Source organism: Rhea pennata, chromosome 15 (genome assembly GCF_028389875.1).
Source record: "Rhea pennata isolate bPtePen1 chromosome 15, bPtePen1.pri, whole genome shotgun sequence".
Classification (NCBI taxonomy): Eukaryota; Metazoa; Chordata; class Aves; order Rheiformes; family Rheidae; genus Rhea; species Rhea pennata.
In genome coordinates this window covers 957,365-978,029 of record NC_084677.1, presented here as the reverse complement: position 1 = coordinate 978,029, position 20,665 = coordinate 957,365, and the positions used below count along the sequence as shown (strand labels likewise).

Here is a 20,665-nt window from a genome sequence, read left to right as displayed (position 1 = left end):
AAGGGAATGGACAGAGCCCCCAGCTCCCTGGGTCTCCAGAACAAGACAGTAAGTCCTTTGGAAAGGCATATGGACAAACATAAGGTGCAGGCTCTTTCCAGCAAGTTCAGAGCAATGTTCTCCAGCTTATGATACCTAGTTTTTAAATCTGCCTGACCCAGGGAACATGAAGGAGGCTGTGCATGACCTAGAAGGTGAACACATATCTCAAGATGTTGGCTGTCATTTTCATTCTGCAGCCCAACCTTCTAGCCCATCTGTCCTCCAGCCTGGCACAGCAGTTCATCAGACCAGGACCCGTCATACTCAACTGCTAATAGGGAAGTTAAACGGGCTGTGAACACTATCTGATGGGTTTCTACTTCCTCATCAAGAGCAGTTAGCAACTCTCCCATCCTCAGTACAACACTAGCAGAACCTCTCCTCTCGTGCCAGTACAAACCAGCCTCCTCTTATCTACACTGGACTCAAAAGCTCCAGAACAGGCTTTATTTTCTTTTTTAGTTAGAAAGCCAGGAGCACATTATAGTATCATCTGGCTATTTATACAGTGTTACTTTACATAAACTGTACTGCAGAACAGGGAATGAATCATACCTGCTCTACTCTGACAGCATCCAGAGAAACGCAGCCTGAATCAGGCAGACTGCTCCACCTCCTTTCCCTCGCCCCGCACACACCCTGGCAGCCCCAACCAGCCACCAAGGCAGGGCTGCTCTAAAGGCCCTGCAGCTCCTCCATGACAGCCACTTTCCTGCCACACAGATTGCCCACTTGTGGGTCAACTTTCCGGAGCCTCTTACTGTTGGAAGTCCTCCGGTTCCTCAGTGGTGTCGGGATGCTACTGTGTTTCTGCACTGGGCATCGTGTCCGGGGCCTCTGTGTTGATTCCCAGTGATACTACCTTGCAGCAGCAGGTGAGCCTGTTCCTCTCTCTCTAAGAGAGGGCACTGCTTTAACAACATTTCTATTTTCTTGGTGCTTTCTAAGCATCCTTATTGGTCCCATATCACCGAAAAGGCCCTAACATAGGCCCTCAAGGTAAACATAGGGAAAGGGAGGCACAGAGAATCAATGCAAGTAAGCCATGTCCTTCCACAGTTGTTAGCATCCATCTTCTTGTGTACTTCACTGCTCTCACTGGACAGCAATATTTTCTTGCCTTTCCTTACGAAAGCTAGCATGCCTGACATCAGTGCTGGCCTAGGGAGAACACAAACAAGAGCAGAGAAATCGAACAGAGAAACAAAGAACGTGGGTCTCAGATGAAGCTGCGTTCTCTAAACCTGCTTGGTTGCAGCTCTGGACCATGATCAAGGTGGCATCCTTGCGCCCTCAAGTCTCAGAAGGAGGCACACATGATCAGGCTTTAAGGGCACCTCATCTAGCGCACAACAGGAAACAGTCTCCCCCCAGGCATCTCAGTGTTATTGCTGCTGTAAACCTGCCCGTCTGGCTCTTCACACTCTTGGATGCATTGCAGACTCAGAGCCTCATGGATGGCAAGAATGCCACTTGAGCAGGTGAGCAGGGCATGAACAGGTCCCAGGGGAGCATAGCCAGTCAGAGCCCACCACAACGCAGATTGGCATTACCCGAAGGGGAAGGCAGCAGAAAGCTTACTTAAGAGAAGCTGCAATTATTGCTTCTCCACCCTTCTCGTCATCATGGGCAAGCCAAATGCAGTAAAAGATCCTCGCAGCCTGAGAGCCCTGTTCTGCCTACAGCACAGTGCTGGGGTTGACCGGCCTCATCCACCTCTTCTACACCTGCCAAGGTTTCCTAGCAGTTCCCCGCATGCTGCAGAAGGGACACACAGGGAAAATCATCAACTGAGACATCAACCGCAGCAATGGAAAGAATCGTCTCCTGATGATGAGAGAAGGTTGTTAGTCGCTGTGCTGTATCATAAATCACACCTCTATGACTTGCCATCTGTCAGCCAGATTACACACATTAGTAGTCCAATCTCAGTGTTTAAGCCAGAATACAGCATCTTTTTCCCTAGAAATAATTATCAGCCCTGGAGATTCTTGCAAGACTACCTATTGAGTACAGTGGTTCATCCCTTCCTTCAAAACATCCCAATATCTCTGCTAGATCTAGCAGAGAACATACTGGGCACACAGGAATGCTACTAGCAGCAGAGTGTGAGGCAGGGGGAGCAAGGACAGTACATTATTTCTCCCAGATAAAACCACAGCTTCATACACATGCAGAGATGGCGGGACTTGGCTCAGCAAATGGCCCCTTTACCTCAGCACCAGAGCCCAGTCCTTGCAACAAATGCAGAGGAAGTAGGGGCAGCCAGATGCAGACCCTGCTATGTGAGGGAGATGGGGACATTGCTGTATTTTCTCTGAATGCAGGCAGCTTCCAACCCTGGTTTGTGCCAATGACTCCCTAGTGAGTTTAATCAGCATGCATGGAGAGTGCTCAGATGGGCACTCTCAAACCTTTCCTCCAGCCAGAGCCCACCCAAGCTAAAAGGGAAGTCTCCCAGCTTCAGTAAGGGGCTGAGTTCCCACACCAGCTACATTTCCAGGCTCCAGTTCCTCTCCTGAACATGTTGCGTGACACCAGTTCAATGCTCACATCAAAAAACCGTCATCCCTTAACCAGACAAGTTTTCTGGATGTCTAACCCAGCACAGATGACTCCCAAAGTCTCCAACATACTGACACAGCAGGAACACAGAAAGAGTGGAGACAAAGCTGTCTGGCAACCTGGCACCTAGCCTCTGGTCCTGCCATCAGCTCAGAGCAGCTTGCTGAATCATCACAAGATGCAGCGTCCCAGCATAAAAATCTACTCAGCTGCCCTTTAGCATGAGGACAACAGCTCTCTGAAACACCCCATTCCACCCCCTTGCTGGCTGGGTGAACAGACGAGCAATGACATTTCACAAAGCTGAGTTAGATTAAAAATACACAGGGCCCAATTCATCCCTCCCAGCTTCGCTGGTTTTACACCAGGCACAAATCTGGCCTGGGGGTTTGGAATGTCACAGTGGGTCTTTCAGAGATGGGTTCCCTCTTGCTGGACAAGTGATGACAAGTGAAATCCCAATAAATCCAACAAAAGAACAAGCCTGCTTCTGACTCCTCGGCTACTCAGCAGACTCTGTCAGCCATCCCATCAGGACAACATCTACCAGCTCTCTCTGCTATGCCCACTATCATTTACAGTGGCCCTTGATGGAAGCATCTCCAGATGCCTCCACAGAGTAACACATTTCAGTAATTCGCAGCAATTGCAACGGCCTAAGCCCAGATGCTCACGCAACGTCTTACTCCGTCGGTGTCCTTATGCAGCATTGCAAGACCTGCTGGCACCTACACAGGCAACGTCCGTGCCAGGGCCAGAGTTACCAGGCAGACTGGGATCCGCGCAGTCAGGGTCACCCGTGCCACACTTGCAGAATGACTGAAGTTAAAAGGCAGCAGCCAGCAGACACACGCATCCAACAGCGTCGACTGTGAGAGTCAGCACTAGCAGTGCTCCTGCGCCGAGGGCTGACCTTGGCCAGCCGAAGCCCCTCAGCACAGGTCATGCACATGCATGAAGGCTAGAGACAGGCATGCAATAGGTAAAGAAACATCTTAAACTAAGCAGGAAAAACTTACACATATTGCACTCACTAGCCTGAGACTCAGAAGTTAGCATGTGTTTGGGCATGGCTGTGAACTCATCCCGTTCCTGGAAGGCAGCTGATATACTGATATACTGAATTAGCTACAGGCAAGCAAAAGTCCCAGGAAAAGCTCATGTGATGGTTGTGCTCAGCCCAGGCACTTTGTAGCACACAAGCCAGCAGCATTTTTTGCTGTTCCTCCCTCTGGGAATAACCATTGCAAAACCAGCTTCCCAGCTGGGCTTATCCCCCCAGGTGCCCAGCATCACCCAGCCAGAACCTGGCATCAAGACTTGGGAAGACAAATCCCACCTGCAAGGAAGCCAGATGCTGCCTCTGGATAGGCAGAGATGGGAAAGAGCACAGCTTACTGTGTTCCTTGCAGAAGCAGACTTTGGCTCCTGGAAGCATTTTATTTATGCAGGTGTAATCACAATAAAAGATGGGGGGGGAAGCATTAAAGCTGGAAAGATACTTCCCGAGCAGACAGTAGCCTTTAGGGAGAGCACTCAACGCTTCCCAGGCTTCAGAAAGGAAACATGCACATACATACAGAGCCGCAAACACAGAGCCACCCTCCGGGCAGGTGTTGAATACAAATATCTCTCTGGCAAAGCCCGACTCACCTGCCTGCTCCAGCACGACATGCTTTTCTCTGTGCCCATGCCTCCACAGGGCAGCCCGCGCCGGGTACAGCTCACCACCCCATCTGACAGCAAGCGCGATGCTCGGGAAAGGCGGCCCCAAAGCAGCAGCATGGCGAGCGGGACCCAAGCGAGCTGGCTGCATCCGCAGCGTGCCATGCCCAGGGAAGAGCAGCCTGGAAAGCCGCCCGGGGCCACTCTCACTCACCTGGGCAGCCTCAGGTCCCTTCCCGTTGGTCTCTCCTGATGATCTCCCTCCTCAGGAGGAGCAGCTCATCGGAGAAGGTTTCTTTGGAAGAGTCCCCTAGCTCCTCCACACACACGACCGCACACGCGCTCCCATCAGAGCTAATCACTCGCGCTGCGAGGAGCCTCCGTCAGCCCATGGCCCCACTCCGCAATGCCTGGCTGCTGCCTCTCCCCAGCCCTGCCCCATGCGGGTCCTTCCCCTGCTCCCACTGCACTCGCTGGCCCTTCCTCCTCAGCCACCACCTCTACTTCCCTCACCCATCACCTCAGGTTTCTCTCACTCTCGCTTGCTCAGTGCTTGGCTCTTTTTTTCTTTTTTTTTTCTTTTTTTTTTTCCTCCCAATCTTGTTTCTATAGAAACAAGATTAGCAGAGGGGGAAATAAAACAGCCCCATGTGACTCAGATTCCGACACTAAAGAATCTCTCAGTCTCTCTCACTCTCGCTGGTGTTTTACATAACAACAAGTCATTGTGCAGGGCTCCTAGGAGAGCAGGAAAGAGCTAGGCAGAAGCCAGCAATACCTTTGGCTCAGCCCCGGGACCTGCAGGGACCCCGCTGCTGGCTTCCAGCTTTTGCTCGCACTCCTGACACAACCGGCATGCCACCAAACCCTGTTGTCACACTCATGTCTCTGGACGACTCTGGGAGTCTCTCCCACACTACATGGATCGACTTTGGGATCAGTTTCCCTATTGCACAAGGGGAGAAACCAGACATAGCAATGCTCCCTGCACCATCAGAAACTGCCTTAATGCCTACCCAAGCTGCTGGGGTCTCCGTGGTAGCTTTGCAGAAAGGAGCACCTGAGAGCCCATCCACACGGCCAAGCTTTCCTGCCTCCATAGCCCTAGTGGCTCAGTAGGATGCAAACAGGAGATGGTTTTGGTCAATGGTCTCTGAGCTCTGTAGGCCCCTGGGTGACAGAGCTGGGAACGTGGTGTGCTGCAAACAATCACATGCTCCACTGTCCTTGGAGACCTCAAGTTTTACCTTCTAAATGCCCTGTAGGCATGAACAATGTCTGATGTCAGGGCCCACAGACCACGGACCAGGTTCTTCAGTTGCAGTTTTGGGCAAACAAGTTAACAGGCACTGAGAGGTTATACCCTGTGGGTAAGGGACCCTGCTGGGGACATCCTAAGTCCAAAGTGGAAGCTATGCACCTAACTCCTTCCTGGTGGGAAGGAGGTGCTGGGGACCCCATGCCTGGAGCCTGCTCTCAATGTGCTCCTCTTCTACCTTTAGGGATAGATGTTTATTGCCCATAGCCAGCATTGCCTGCTAAGGTTATACACCCAAAACTTCTGCTCATGAACCTTCACCCATTTGTATGAAACATTGTCCCTCTGCACTCCTCTGCTGTGCCTGTTGATGATGCTCATCCCCACAGTTCCCACATTTCTAGATACAGCCCAGGGCTGGAAACAAGAAGCTTGGTTCAATTCCTGCCAGAACACATCAGTCATTCAACCAAAACAGTAGCTAGGTGTCTGATGTAAGGAAACGGCACACGAATGCTACTGGGCTTCCACTTCCACCCTTTTGAAAAGGCAGCAGAGAGCATCTGATGAGGCCAGTTAGGTCCTCTGGTTTTGGGCTCTCATACGAACAACAGAGCCTTTGTTAGTGCAGCAGCCACGCTGCTGGGCTAGGGCACTGGCTCAGCAACAACGCAGGGAGAGGAACTAATCAGCACAGTTTCTTCAAGTACTTGGATTTCCTTCACTACTTCATTGTCTCACTTCTTCCCCTGACTCAGTCATAACTAGCTTGTGAGATCTGATGACATTACAGCCTAAGGTCTGCCTGCAGGCTATTACATTAGGAGACTCTCCTCCTTGAGTATCACGGTGCTGAACATCACATCAGTTGGAACAGGCACTCATTTACCTTGGTGATGAGCTCAGGATAGATTAGACAGATAGAGCAGCTGTGGGCAGCCATGGTATGAGCAAATGATAAATTCAGTTGTACTTAATCAGCCAAACTCTTTCGGGATGCAGTATGGTTACATACTTGTCATCTTGTCAGATGCATGATGATAGGTGAATCACAAAATGGTTGAGTTTGGAAGGGACCCATAGAGATTATCTAGTCCAACATACCTGCTCAAGCAAGGTCACCTAAAGCAGTTTGCCCAGGACTCCGTCCAGTCTTCAAGGATGGAGACTCCACAGCCTCTCTGGGCAACATCTTCCAGGGCTCAGTCATCCCCACAGTAAAAAAGCTTTTCCTTATGTTCCACTGGAACTTGCTGTGTTTCAGTTTGTGCCTGTCGCCTCTCATCCTTTCACTGGGAACCACTGAATAGAGTCTGCTTCCGTCCTCTTTACACCCTTCCTTCAGATATTTAAACACACTGAAAGATTCCCCCTCTGTCTTCTCCTCCCCAGGCGGAATAGTCCCAGTTGCAGGTGAAACTGCAAAAAGAAGATAAAGGCTTCTGCACTGATAAGAACAAGAGCTCTGAAAGTGTGATAGCTCATCCACCTGTCAGAGACGGGTTTCTTCACAGGCTAATTTGGTGGAACCCAGTAAAACTGATTAATGCCTGTTTTGGCTTGAAAAGAGTCTTGCTGCAAGGGAAGGACAGGTTGTCAATTGGCTGAAGTTTCCCAGGACTGGAGAGAGGGAAAGCAGGGATACCACAGATGAGGAAAGAGTTCCAGTGTCAAGAGTTGCAGGGGACAGTAAAGAACGCAGCTACAGGTCTGGACAAGAGAGAGTCAGGAGAGACGTTTGACAACCCTGGGACTAGATGCTGCAGCTCAAGACAAGATGCTGAATTCTGAAAGTGTGAACCATTCCTCCTTGCACCACGGAACACATCAATACAAGCAGCCTCTCAGTTATGAGTGCCCTAAAGCCATATAAGAGAGACAAGTCAGAGCTGCAAAACCATGATAACGGCAGCTCAAGGCAACCCCATCATGCTGGCACAGCAAACCTGTCAGGCTGCGGTGACAAGGATCCCAGAGCACAGACTTTGCAGCAGCTAATCTCTCAGTGGTTGCTGACATTTGCCATGTATTGAGGGGCATAAGCAGCACTTAAAAATTATTGATGAGTGTTGCCATGCTAGGCATGGTTCTTTACATGCATGTAGGATGCAAACACCTAAACTGAAGTCAGGTAGGTGTCCTTGGGAATGGTCAAGTTAGCCTCTGCAAGGGTTGGCTCTGCAACAAGGAACTGGGCAGAGCAGACAAGGCTCTGTGCAAGATCCTCTATTTAAAGGATGATAATGGGGTCACAAAAACTTCCGCCAACAAAATGGCTTTGATACATACAGCTAATTATAGTTGGCATTATCAAGATGCATTACAATTAGCAAGTCAGTGGATACTCTCTATTTCTGATCTCAGACACAAGGCTGGTAGGTGGACTCAAGGATGAAAGAAGAGAAAAGGGAAGCAGGGGGTAGAAGGACGGAGATACCTTACATATATGTTTAAATAAGCAGTGCAGCTGCTTCTGGGCACTATGGGAAAGCAGTTTTTAGACTGAGGGTATTTATAAAGAAGGCCAGGAAAGATACACTACACAACAACATTCCTGTGCAGCCTCTGGCCTCCAGCAGTCTCAGCAGCCTTGTGACCCTGTTGCATATTCACTTCCAGCTTGACTCTCAGCTCTACTTGTATCTTTCAGGTGTACTCTCGGGTCTCTGCTAGACCTCTGACCTCACGTCTGGGGCATGAGAGAGGTTTACAGATCCTCCTAGGCCTCCTCACAGCTGTGTCATCCTCCTTAGCAGGTCTTCCGAGCAAAACCCTTGGGCACTCTTTCACATGCTAGATTAAAGCAGCATCCAGGAAGAAGTCCAACCTCATATCCTACTTGCATTTCACAAAATGTATCCCTGCTGACCTGGATATGTGTGCAGTATTCAATACCAGGCCAGTTGCTTCATGACAGAGATGAATCAAAGAAGCAATAATCTTTAGAACTGGTTAAATTTGTCTTATTTTCACTGAAAAAAAAAAAGTTTTGTCAAATTTACAGGTTTTGCTGCAAAGATTGTGATGCAAATCCAAGCAGAAGGAAACTTCTGATTAGTCCTAAATCAAACTGCTCCTTTGTTTTTGCATTAAAAATTTGTATTTTAATACTAAGCTATGCTCCAAATGGAAAGTAAATTTGCATGTCATTCCCATAAAAATTCTTGCCAAAATAATGATTTTATTCATTTGCATTTTGCTAACAACTATTCCCCTTCTGACCAACAGCTGTTCTCACACAGCAACAGAGATGCTGGGCACGTGTACCCACAGTCTTATGATTCAAGATGTGCTGTGCATTCCTCTCCCTTGCCTGCATGCTGAGCGCTGTGTCTGTGTGCCTATTGCTCTATCTGGGTGGCAGAGAAGGGGCAGTCTTGCTTCTAAGGGAACAGGAGAGGAGGGTTAAATGGAGGGGAATTTTGAAGAAGGGGAGATGAACCTCTGGTTTAGTCCTACAGGGGCACAGGGTTTCTTCCTTTGTGTGGAAGCAGTAAAACACATGAAGAAGAAGCCTGACCTTGCACGTGGTACCAGCTGGCAAGCTGTGCTGGATCATTTCCCACTGATAGCACTGAGCACAACAAGGGACAAGAAGGAGGCAGTGGAGCCAAGGTGAAAGAGATTGACCTGCGAGCTGAACCACATTGCTTCTGATCAGGAGATTTCTTCAGGCAGAACTTGAATTCAACAGCAACTGAGAAACTGCCTAATGAGATCAAATTTATGGTCCAGAGTATGTCCTCTTACAGGAGCTGCCACTGCTTTAGAGGAACAGGCCTAAAGCATTGTGATGTGAATGAGAAGAAGTCCTGTTACCAGAGAAGCTTTTCTCCATGTGGGTGATACATGGAAATGGCTTATGCCAAAACTGGATTCATTTCCTTCCTGGACCATTGTCACCATCCACAGGCAAGCACAATCCTTTTGTGAACTCAGCATGCATGCCACCTAGGCCATCCGTGACAACACTGAGCTCCATGGTCATCCAAGGTGTCAGGTATTTAAGAGTCCCCAACTCTCAATTTCAAAGTGATCTCCTTTCATTGCAAGTATATCTAGCCTCTAATCACTTCTCCTCAGTCTTCTGGGGAGATGATAACAGGAGTCATCTAAACAGACTGCAGGTCAAGAAGGGTATATCTACATTTGTTTTGGATGCAAGACACTCATCTCAGCAAGAGCTGTGAAGCATCCATGGGGGAGCATAGCACGGAGGCAATTGAAAATGCTGATTCCTTGGAGACCCAGTGCCCAAGGATATGAAGCTGGCTTGTATGATCCTGGGCTCTGTGAAGTTTAGTGAGCAATCAAGGAATTCACTTCCCTCTGATGCTTCTGGCATTATGCTGATAAAAAGACACAGCTCCTTTGCACTCCCAGCCTCATCTACAGTGTAAACTGTCTGTGCCATAGACATCCTGTGTGATGATGCGGCTTGAGCAGAGGAGTTGGATGGGATGATCTCTAAAGGACCCTTCCAACCTCAACCTTTCCATTCCATTCCCTTCCATCTTCCTCCACCTTGGATTTCTTTGCTCAGCACACTGTGGTGAAAGAATTAGCCAAAGCATTTAGCACATATGACCTAGCCCAAATAGAAGCCGGCCTGAAGTGAAGAAGAGACCAAGCTGGAGTCAAAGCCTGACTAATTAGAGCAGGCAATAGGGAGCAAGACCTCTAGGCAGGAACACTTGACTTCATCAGCACTCATGATGCTAAAAGTACCAACCAGGAAATTTTGACCAAGACTGGGCAACATTGCCATGTCAGAGGGAAAAGAGGCCAATGACCCTAATGCTTTCCTTGAAGCTGTCACAGCATGATGTGACTGATGGGAAGCAAGGACAAATGGATGGGGTATTTAGGAAGAGGTGAGATCCTGAGGATGACATAAAATTATCTAGAAGTTCTCTCTCTTCAGATACAAAAGTCATTGTATAAGCAACATGACGATACTGCCCAGAAGAGGAAGAAGAGTCCTTCAGGAGGAGAATTTGATACACATCCCTTTTGCATATAAAAAATCTCTGCTATGGATAATCATCATTAAATTCTACATTTTGTTGAGACAAGAACTCTGTTTCCATGGAATAAAGCTATGGGAAAATTCCCCAGGGATGGATGATGGGGCGAGAAAGAAACCGAGCTTGTTAGCTAGAGCACCAGGAAAGCTGGAACCTGAGTAGCTTGGCAGTTCCCAGAGTGAGTCCTAATGATTTAGTTCCTTTCCTGATTTCTCTGGAATGTGTATTGTGTGCTGTTTCAATTGTGTATCCCCGAGTTCATGCAAATGCTAGCCAGGAATGGCTGGGCGGCAGTAATATATTGAACTTTTAGAAAGAGTGATTACAGCTCTTGCCTTGTTAGGAATATGTGGCCTTTTGGTGATTCCTTTTTTTGTGTGTGCGTGTTGTTGCTGCTGGTGCTCTTTCCGCTCTGAAAGGGGAGGCCAGCAAGAAGGAAACGAACTGGCATTCTAGGAGCAAAAAGATTCATTATTCCCAAGCTGGAGACCACGCTCAATATTGCTCCCATTGATACAAATGGCAAAGCGCCCTCCAAACTTCATGGGTCTGTGTTTGTATTTATAACCAATTCCACCGCCAGCACGGGGGAATGCAACCCTGCCACGACAGAGAATAAGGATGGACGGAGCATCCCACAACTGCCAGCTATCACCATTTCACCATGACACTTATGATAGCTGATATAGATATTTTTCTTTACATTCTGGCTCTGTAAGTCTATGATTCTAGTCTCTCTTTTGCTTCTTTTCAAACAGTTTTCTCATTTTCATGCTTGTGGGAAAAGCTTGGACATAAAAGTTCATCTGTGATTTCCAGATTCAGAAACTTCATGGCAAGTACAAAGAACTTCAAAACACAAATTATTTTTGTGTATTTTTTTTAAGCCTGCTTTGGACTGGCTGAAACCCACCTTATTTTTCAAAATGTGGGATTAGCAACTCAAAGCCATACTGTCAGCTTAGTCTGGGATTTCCAGGCCTGCAACTCAGTTACATTAAGATCCCGTTATCTCCTTCAGAGGTGTAAAATGGCTTAAAAGAAGACGAAAGCAAAGATCTCTGACTCCCTCCCATACAACACATAATTGACTAGCAACATTTTATGAAGATCATGTGTCAGTATGTTTCAACCTCAAAATTAGCTGAATGTACTTTTAAAACACAAGCCCAATTCACTACAGACAACAATCAAAACCTGCAAGGTAAAATGGACTGAATTTTCTTTTTTCCTGGGAAAAATCCATGCCATTTTGCTTATTTTTAAGAATTCTAACATTTTCTTCTACTGTTATCTTTAATGAAGATATCGTAGAAATGCCACAATGTATTCCTTCCTGAGCAGAACAGAGCTCTCAGGCTCTTCCGAACTGGCTGTGTAAGCGTACTTGAACATACATCTGTCAATACAGAGAAACGCGCAGACTTGTTCTCCTCTTGCCAGGAGACAGAAGAGCTCCACATGCAGTTCTGGCAGCTACTTTTCAAATTTTCCCTATAGCAATTAAAGCTTTTATCGTAATTAAAAAGATACCAATGGCCTAGAAAAATAAAAAGAGAAAAGGGACAAAACCCAACAAGTCTCTTCCCCTCAGTTTCCACAGATGAGTGGTGAGGTCCTCAGAGAGATTCAGACCATCAGGAGGATGCCCTCAAGATCAAAACATTTCCTAAGTCAGCTACACTTTGCACACACAGAGACTGCATGTCCTCCCTGCTTCCAGCTCAAGGAGCATGCAAGGAAGATAAAGCTTTTCCAGTCCTGACATGCCAACAGGGAGATACTGCCGGGGTTTAAGGCCATCACAGAAGCAGCGATCGATGTGTTGATGCTCCTCAAAAAGCTCATCTCCAGCTGCTCCCGCTCCTGCTCTAGCTGAGCCCACACACAGATCGGTGATTCACCTCTGCCTTGACCCAGCTGTGCCAGGTCTGTGCCCTCCTTCTGCCAGCCGCCTTCCCCGCTGGCACGCAGCGCCCTTGCTGTCTGGAGCCTGCAGGCATCTCTGTCGGTGCAGCGCAATGCCGAGTTGTCCCAGCATATGTGACCTCAGCACGTTTCCCCCTTTGCAGGAGGGAAAAATACCCCTCGGGGAGGTTCTGCTATTGTTTAGTCTGAACTCAGCACTTGCCTTGGAGCCGTCTCTTGTTTTAAATGGCCAAGTGTCCAACGCTCCACGCAGGAATGGAAAAGCTTGTTATTTTGGGCTTCCAGTCGGCCCGAGTTTTCCAAGTTCAGGAGAGGAGTGATGTGGTTAAAGCAAGCTGGCCGCAGAGCCTCAATGGTTTTCCTTTTTGGACTGGCATCAACCTCCTTTCGGGACCACACTGCCTGATATAATCAGTCACTATCTGGAAGGCCAGGCAGGTGCCAGGAGCTGTGTGTGCACGTTTGTACATGTGGGTGTGTTTGTGCAGCGAGGGGGAAAAGTATAGCAATATCCTACAGGGAAGAGAGAAGAGTGGCACGACCTGCGGGGAGGCTGGGGAAAATCAGGAGCACGTGAAAGGGGGAAAGGAAGCACAAGGCAAAGCAGAGCACTTGCAAGAAATGTAGATGAGATGAAAGACGACCTGGGCTGAAGGAAGGACTAAAAGACAAAGTAGGGGAGACTGGTACCAGGAGAAGGGAGAAGCAAATTGAGAATAAGCACTGAGAGAATTTGAGAAAGTTCTCATCCCAGGCACCTCAGCATCCTCAATTCCCACATCTGGTGGGAAGTGCTCTGCTCTGCTGCTGCACCAGAGGACTGTAATATAAGCCATCTTTATCTCTCTGCACGTGCTGCACGACACTGCCTCCTGTCAGCCTTCTCTGTCTGTGACCACGCAGATGAGCGACATGTTGCAGGATGATGCAGGAGGCACCTGGGAAAGCTGTGGAGAAAGGTAGCTGGCTTCCTGCCAGCCCCTACAGTCTCACTGCTTAGAGCACTGCATGTCCTCTCCCTCTCCCTCTCTCTTTCCCTCTCGTTATCCCATCCCTAAAAGGGAAAAAGGGAGGAAGAAGAAAAGCCACTCGTCCAACCATACAATAGCACACTTGCATTCGCCAGTAACCAAAGGGACAAAACTCACTGAAGTATTTTTATGGTCAGAAGAACTACATAAAATGGCATAAAATTATTCAACAGACCTGTTCTACCATTCGCATTTCGACTATGCCAGCATGGGGCTTGAGGCGGGGGAGAAGACTAGACCCTGTCCTGCACTACGCAGTAGGGCCCACACTGTGGCCCCTGCTCTGCTCCCAGCATCTTTCTCCGTAGTCCCAGGATGGGCAGCAGGAAGATGCTGAGCCTTTGGGTCACATGTGGACTTTTGCAAAACATACGCCTTCCCCTGCCTTTTTGCCTGCTCCACGTGCACGTGTCCTGGGAGATCAGAAGATGCAGTAGCGGGGAGAAGCTAAGTTTTCTCACAGGTCATTCTCGGGGAGCAGGGACACAAACTGGATCAATGTTTTCCCTTGCTCATACCTTTTCCTGCATGCCCACTTCCCTGCATCCCCATCCCCTGGATCACTTGTCCCTGTCACAACCTGCTAGTGTCTCTCCCAACTTTGCTCAGCAATGAGCTTGTGTCCAGGATTTATGGTCTGTCCAGTGAGTGTTGCCTTGTGAACACAAGCAAAGCCACCGATCCAGCCTGCTGGCACTGGCCGGCTCCAACAAGATGTGGTGGGAGATGGGAGGCTCCTGCTTCACAGACCATCCACTAGCCTTGAAAATAACGGGGACAAGGGGCAAAGCAAGTAGCCACATGCTACTGTTTGGTAGCTCAGCCAGATTCCTCCCAGTACAAAAGCCCCCCTTCAAACTCAGAAGAGATTTACAAAGGTCCTTTTTAGAATAAGGGCCAAGAGGAGCAGAAGGAATAAAAATGCAGAAGAGAAAAGCACTTAGTCTGCCATCCTCGCAGCTGCCTGTTTGCAATATTCAGGTTCCCTGTGGCCAGTCTTCCCAGGCCCCTCCTCTGCCCCGGATGGGAAACTCCAGCCACTGCTTCTTTTCCATGGCTGGGAAGTGCTGCAGAGGCTTGAGGGACTTAAAGGGATCTGTGATGCAATAAAAACATTCCTGCCTGCAAAGCATGAAACCCCAAAAGTTTATGGGAAACCACTGTCTTCGGATGTCTGCATATCTTCAGGCATCCTGGGAGCTGTAGTTCAAAGAAACCAAGAAAAAGAAAGCGGACGATAATGATAGTTTCTGGATGGAGACTGTGTGACTATTGGCTTCCACATGAAAGTCTGAAATTCTGGGATGTTGAGTACGTTTCTGCAGCCAACTGAGAGGAGAGCTCCTTGGCATCTGGGGCAGGAGGGATTCCAGAAACAGAGAGAGAGAGAGAGAGAGGAAAAGCAAGAGGGAGGCATTTGTGGCCTTCAAGGAAAAGCAGGCAGGAGGACTCCTGAACAGCCTCAGATATAATGCGATCAATGAAAAAGCCAAGTGTCAGTCCTTTGATGGAGACCATGCTGAAGTCAGAGCCAAGCAGTCTGGGCTTTCCAAGGGTCATTAACCCTCCCCACCATTAAGCCTCTGCAGTATTTGTAAGACATGCAATCAACATGGAAAGCATGTCTCCAGGCCTTGTCCCACTGAGCTGGACAGGCTGAGTTTGGGACCCCGGCAAGGGACCTGGCACAAAAAACCCAAAGGAGTGGGCTCTCTTCCAGGCCAAGTCATGAAAAGACCCAAAACAATGCCTTTCTTCTGGTATTACAAAAATCAAAGGGCACCAGTCTGGGCTGTCTTACCAGGGCACTGCATGGCCTCAGGCCAGTGAGTTAGAGTCTCTGTGCCTCAGTTTCCCCCCTTAATTCAATAGTTACCTATCCTAAAGGGCTGAAGGGATTAGCTTTTGCGAACTGAATGCCCACAGGCAGCCAAGATCCTCAGAAACTATGTACACTGTACTGTGCTCAGCTTCATTAAATCACCATCAGGCCCATTTCCTCAGACCCCACGAAGAACTGCAGTGCCAGCCAAGTCAGTGAAAGGCATTTTATTCCAATGGAGAAACCTCTTCAAGAATTACAGTCACCTCCCAACAGGAAAACAAGCAGCACATGACATGTTCCTCTTCATAAGGTCCCCTGACATATCACAGCAAGGGGCACTTCAGGCACCTCCTTGCTCCCAAGTCCAACCACCGGACCCCTTTGCTGTCCTGTAGAACCCTGCTCATCTTGGCTCTCATCACTGAAGTCCTATCAGCTGCGGAAGAAACACTCCTTATGACCACAGCTCCTCCACTTACACAGAGTATTACCATCTTGATGGTAGCAGTGCGTTGAGGAGGAGGGCAGAGGTGAAAGAGGTTTGCACCTCATCACAGACTCAGCCATGTGTGAGAGAGAAATGCAAAAGAAGAGCCTGGTAGCTGAATAGTAAGGCAGCAGCAGAGCAGTGCAGAGTAAATCCCCAGGAAATCATAAGGAATATTTCTGAGCACAGCTCAGGGATAAAAGCACTGAGAACACGCGCATTCACGCACCACAGTGATTTAAACCCGGACTGGTGTAAACACAGATGTACACTTTCATTTCTAACCAAGGAATCCTGTAGAGTAGACCACAACCACTTGGCAGAGCAGCTGTGAGAGATGTGAACCACCGTGGGTGACCCTCTAACCATCCTCCTTTCATTATGGGCCCAGGGTTCACTTCAGACTGCAAGACTACTCTGTAGTTGTGCAAGGCCCACTCTGCCCTTAGACAACATCTGCCCACCAAAGCAGCATGATACAGAAACATGATGGCAAATATATGACGTATGACTTCGTATCAGCTGATTCAAAACCGCAATGTATGCTGTGCTCTGAAGTGCTGGCTGCTGAGAGCCTGAAGCCTTCAAAAGTTGTTTCAGTTACTTAGAAAACACATAACCAGCAATGAAAGATAAACAAGAGGAGTGGTTTGCCTCAGAGAAAACTTGCGGCCCCAAATAATCCAAAAAGAGGTGGATTTTCCAAACTAGCAATATTACCACTGACACTTTCCAAGGTGTCTTGTTTGCTACCCTCCATCTCCCAGCGCAGAATGCAGTTTAGAGTATTGAAGAAACTGGTTCTCAGCACATGGCAAACAGTGCCTTAGGCATCACAGGGCCTGGCACAGGAGCAGAGTGAAAAACAGGTCACCCATGAGAAAACACGCTTCACACCTCACTGCAGTGCTGTTGTGGCTATCACAGAGCAAGTGATTTCAAACTTGTAGGCACAAATGACCAGGCCTTTTGGTGCAGTCAGCCAGTGGGTTCCTGTAGTGCTGCACCTGTGAGTGGAGCTTCTGGAGGCTCTGCTGAAAGACCTCTCTTTAAAAAGCTGGGCTCAGTTGCTTTGGAGAAGAACAGTGGTTTGAGCTCTTTCCAGGCTGCTTGTGATTTTTGCACACAGTGGAGAGTGTGCCTTGTAATATGCCCTGAAAGGACTGAGAGCATGACTCCTAGGTGCAGGAAATCACAGTAACACCTCTGACTTCATTTTCCTTGACTGTCAAACTCATGCAGCATTCCCAATCTCCCTGCAACTAAAGCAGACTTTAATAGACATCACTCAATGCACATACAGCCTTTTCCATTGCTCAACTTTCCCTGTAATCTGAAATTCAATGGGATTTCACAGAAACAAGAGCTGCAGGTTCAGATTTTGAGATGCTGCCGCACAAACAGCCAATGCAGGTGCTTCTGACAGTAAATCGGATGAGCGTGGAGGTGCCTTATACGCTGGGTGCCTAGGACAGAGCTTATGGTAAGTTGACACCCCACAGTCATCATATATTTCAGACCTGATGGTCAAACAGGCATGCACAGGACTAGCCAGTGGAGTTACAAAGATACCACCAGAGATGCTTACTGCTGAAGCTGAATACTTGGAGCAATGGCTTTCAGGCTGGGCTTCCTGAGATATTTCCAAGGAAAGATTGTTAAGAAAAGCAAGTCCATATTTACTGAACACAGCTTACACACACACACACAGACACACACACAATCCTTCTAAAGACATTTATGAAATCACCAGGTTGAAAACCACCAACCTCGTGTATCAGTCTGGCCAATGCCTCAACACATAGATCTCCCATATAAAAAAGAAAAGGGGTAAATGCTTCAGCAGCACACTGATAATAATGCGGGCTTCTTATGACAGGCACTGACAGAGTGAGGCTTCCCAAAACTTATGTCTTAGAAGAGGTGGTCACAGTCCTTAACACTCCCTAGGAAGAGACCCATTGACCAGCATGGTTTAGGCTTTGCTGAACATCCCAGGAACCACAAACATGTCCTCTACCTCTCCATTCACCACTGAGCAGTGGCCCTGTATTTGAAGTTTCAGGCAGGCAGAGAAAATCACTAGTTTCCTGTGAAATCTGCTTTATCCAAGATGCTGGGCCTACTCCCAACAGGGAGGTTTTCAATTTCCTTTAGTGGCTATAGGTGGTCTCGGACTGACAATTCCTACTTAGAGGCTTATTGCTGCAAGTGCCCCTCTGCACTTGAAAAACCTCTTACAAGGCTTACTCCCTGCGTCCCTCAACATAACAGCTCCTCCTGCCTGTTGCCTTTACAAGCTAGCCCCATGTGAGATATTCCACGGTGTCCAATTTTCACTTTCAGTAACGTTCCCAGGTTTTGTGGGAACCTTTCAAAGTGATGCTACTGCATCTTTTCCCTTGTTCATGCCAGTCCAACCCTGTCTCCCCACTTTGGACATTGCTGTAGGACACTGCTGGCTTTCATTCCTTTGGAGCTTCAGAAGTAGAGGAGATGTTCAGAGACCATAACCACCTTCTGACCAACTCTAGCCAAAACATGGCTTCCCAGCGCATGCCTCTAACACTCATGACATAAGCAACTTCTGAACCTTTGTTGTATGATCTCTTGCACCTTATCTCATCTCCTGCACCTGCTGACCCTGTTACAAGTGTTTTCATTACAACATGAACCTCAGTGCAAGACACAAAATGGGTATCTCCAAAGAAAGGCCTCAGAGAGGGAAAGAAGGGGGAGGCTGATGTTACAACCCATTTTTGAAAGGAAAAGCAACCATATGGATTCAGAGACTCTTTCAAAAGAGCTCAGAGGAACACACACACTGCCAGGTTTTAATACAGGTTGGCTCAATGCTCTCCAGACACGTAACATGTGCCTTCTGCGGACTAAAACGCAGTCATTTAACTGAACGCTCTCTTTGAATTAATGCCACTTTTAGGATCAGATTGGAAATGCTGACGTCTGCCTATTATACCAAAAGTTGTTCCCAGAGACAGTGTCTCTTTTTCCAAACGAGTCAAAGCAGCAAAGGGTTATTAACCAAGGAGAAAATGAGGACAGTGTGAGGGAACGTGCTGTTCTTTGATAAGAACTGTGCTAATGAACATTATAAAAATCAAGACCAGAAAACCTCAATGGCAATTTCAGCCTTAGAAAAATGGTAGTCAGACCCCAAATCAAAACAGGCAAGAGAACAGAAATACAGCTTTGGCTCAACCTCTTTGCGGTAGCAGGAACCCTCAGCGACAGGTCATTTGATTAAAGCACAGTCTTACATTAGACTCATCACAGAGGTATCCTGAGTATCTCTGTTAATCCTTAGCATGATTTTAGCCAGCTATAAACAGATAATGAGCAAAAAAACATCATTAGCTGATGGCTGATCAGGGGCTTTGCAAAGCACAAGCCACCCACACGCACTACAGCACCTAGCGCACTATTCCAAGCATCCTGTCACTGAGGTTCCTGGCATTGGTGGACAAAGCCCCCATATTTGCCCTCAACACATTCCGCTGCCAGCACCTCTGCGACATGTGGGCATAGTGCATATTCTCCTTACTCTTCCTTGCAGCTGGCTAATCCCTGGAGACTAAGAAGTGTTGTCACACCATGATGCTCAGGCCTTGCAGTTGCAAGAGGATTTAATTTTGGGGGGCTAGCAAGTGGCTTTCAGGGTTGCTTGAATGGTTGGCTTTGGTTCTCTAAGTTTCTGAAGGGACACTACTTTTATAGGACCAGGTCCAACAAAACACGTAAGCATGTGCTTATCTCTAGAGTAAGAGCAGCTCATGTGTTGGAACGACACATGGAGATCAATGCTTCCTAAAATGTCCTTTGCTGGACTGGGGCCACCATGATGGAGCTAATGACTCCAAGCCCATATATTGCTTGCATGAGACCTCCCACTGCACTCTCTGCTGAGGAAAAACAGTAAACCTGTACTTAATATCAACCTATACTCTAGGTGTTTAAAAATAAACACACTTTCTTTTCTCTATGAAATAACAAAAATCCTGGAAAAAAGCAGAGCACAAACTGTACTTTCATACCCCCCCCAAACACACACCAAGTCCAAACACAGAATAAGAGAAAGGAGGCTGAGTCCAAAGAGAGACAAATTTTCTAACAAAAATGTTAGCACAGCATTCGAGTTCTTGGTGACAGGTATATTCACCACAGGGAGCCTCCAGGCTCCCAGGTCTGAGCCTGGCTCAGTAGGAGGCCAAAGGCTGAACCTCGGCAGGACGGATGCTCTAAATCAGGAATCAAAACATCTCCCCTCCCCTGCTCAGCAGAAGGACATGCTCAAAGTGAGCCCTTGTCTGGGGCAGCCAGTGGGCTAAGCAAAAAGACGACGACAGCTCCGGCAGAGTCCAAAATATATTTGAAACTTGTTTTGAATTACTTCACACATGGTTTTTAAAAACACTTAAAAATTTCCATCAGACCTGGCTGCAGAGCTGCAAGGGGATCCCAGGTTTTTTTTTGTTTTATTTTGTTTTGTTTCCACACAGCCAATAAAGTGATACTGATCTGCATTTTTTTTTCGCTGGGCAGGAGGGCAGCGCTACGAAGAGAAAGGGGGACAACGGACACCCCGTGCACTTTGAGAAGGATTTTGAGGGACGACTGCAGTGCATCTGTGCAAAGGTCAATAGGTGAGTGCTCTGCTCCCTCCTGAACAGCATCTCGGCAGGGCAAAGCCCCAGAGGCTTGTTGCAGAGGTAGTTGCCCTAGGGCTGCCCGACACTGCCCTGAGCCCTTTGAGAATCCCACAGAGATAATTCACTTTAAAAGCAACTTGCTACAGCCCCCACCGCTGTCCAAAGCTAC

The 20,665-nt window shown here is 48.0% G+C and overlaps 1 protein-coding gene across 5 annotated transcripts in view; it reads right to left on the bottom strand.

The window, feature by feature from the left end:
- Positions 1–20,665, bottom strand: part of LOC134147309 (ankyrin repeat and fibronectin type-III domain-containing protein 1-like) — a 302,508-nt gene that overhangs the window by 53,697 nt on the left and 228,146 nt on the right. The window contains exon 1 of one of the 5 annotated variants that reach the window (XM_062588346.1): positions 4,487–4,781. The exons of the other annotated variants lie outside the window; for them this stretch is intronic. The gene's annotated coding sequence lies outside the window, so the exon portion shown is untranslated. Of the gene's footprint in view, positions 1–4,486; positions 4,782–20,665 lie in introns of those variants that run through there. 5 annotated transcript variants of the gene reach the window in all.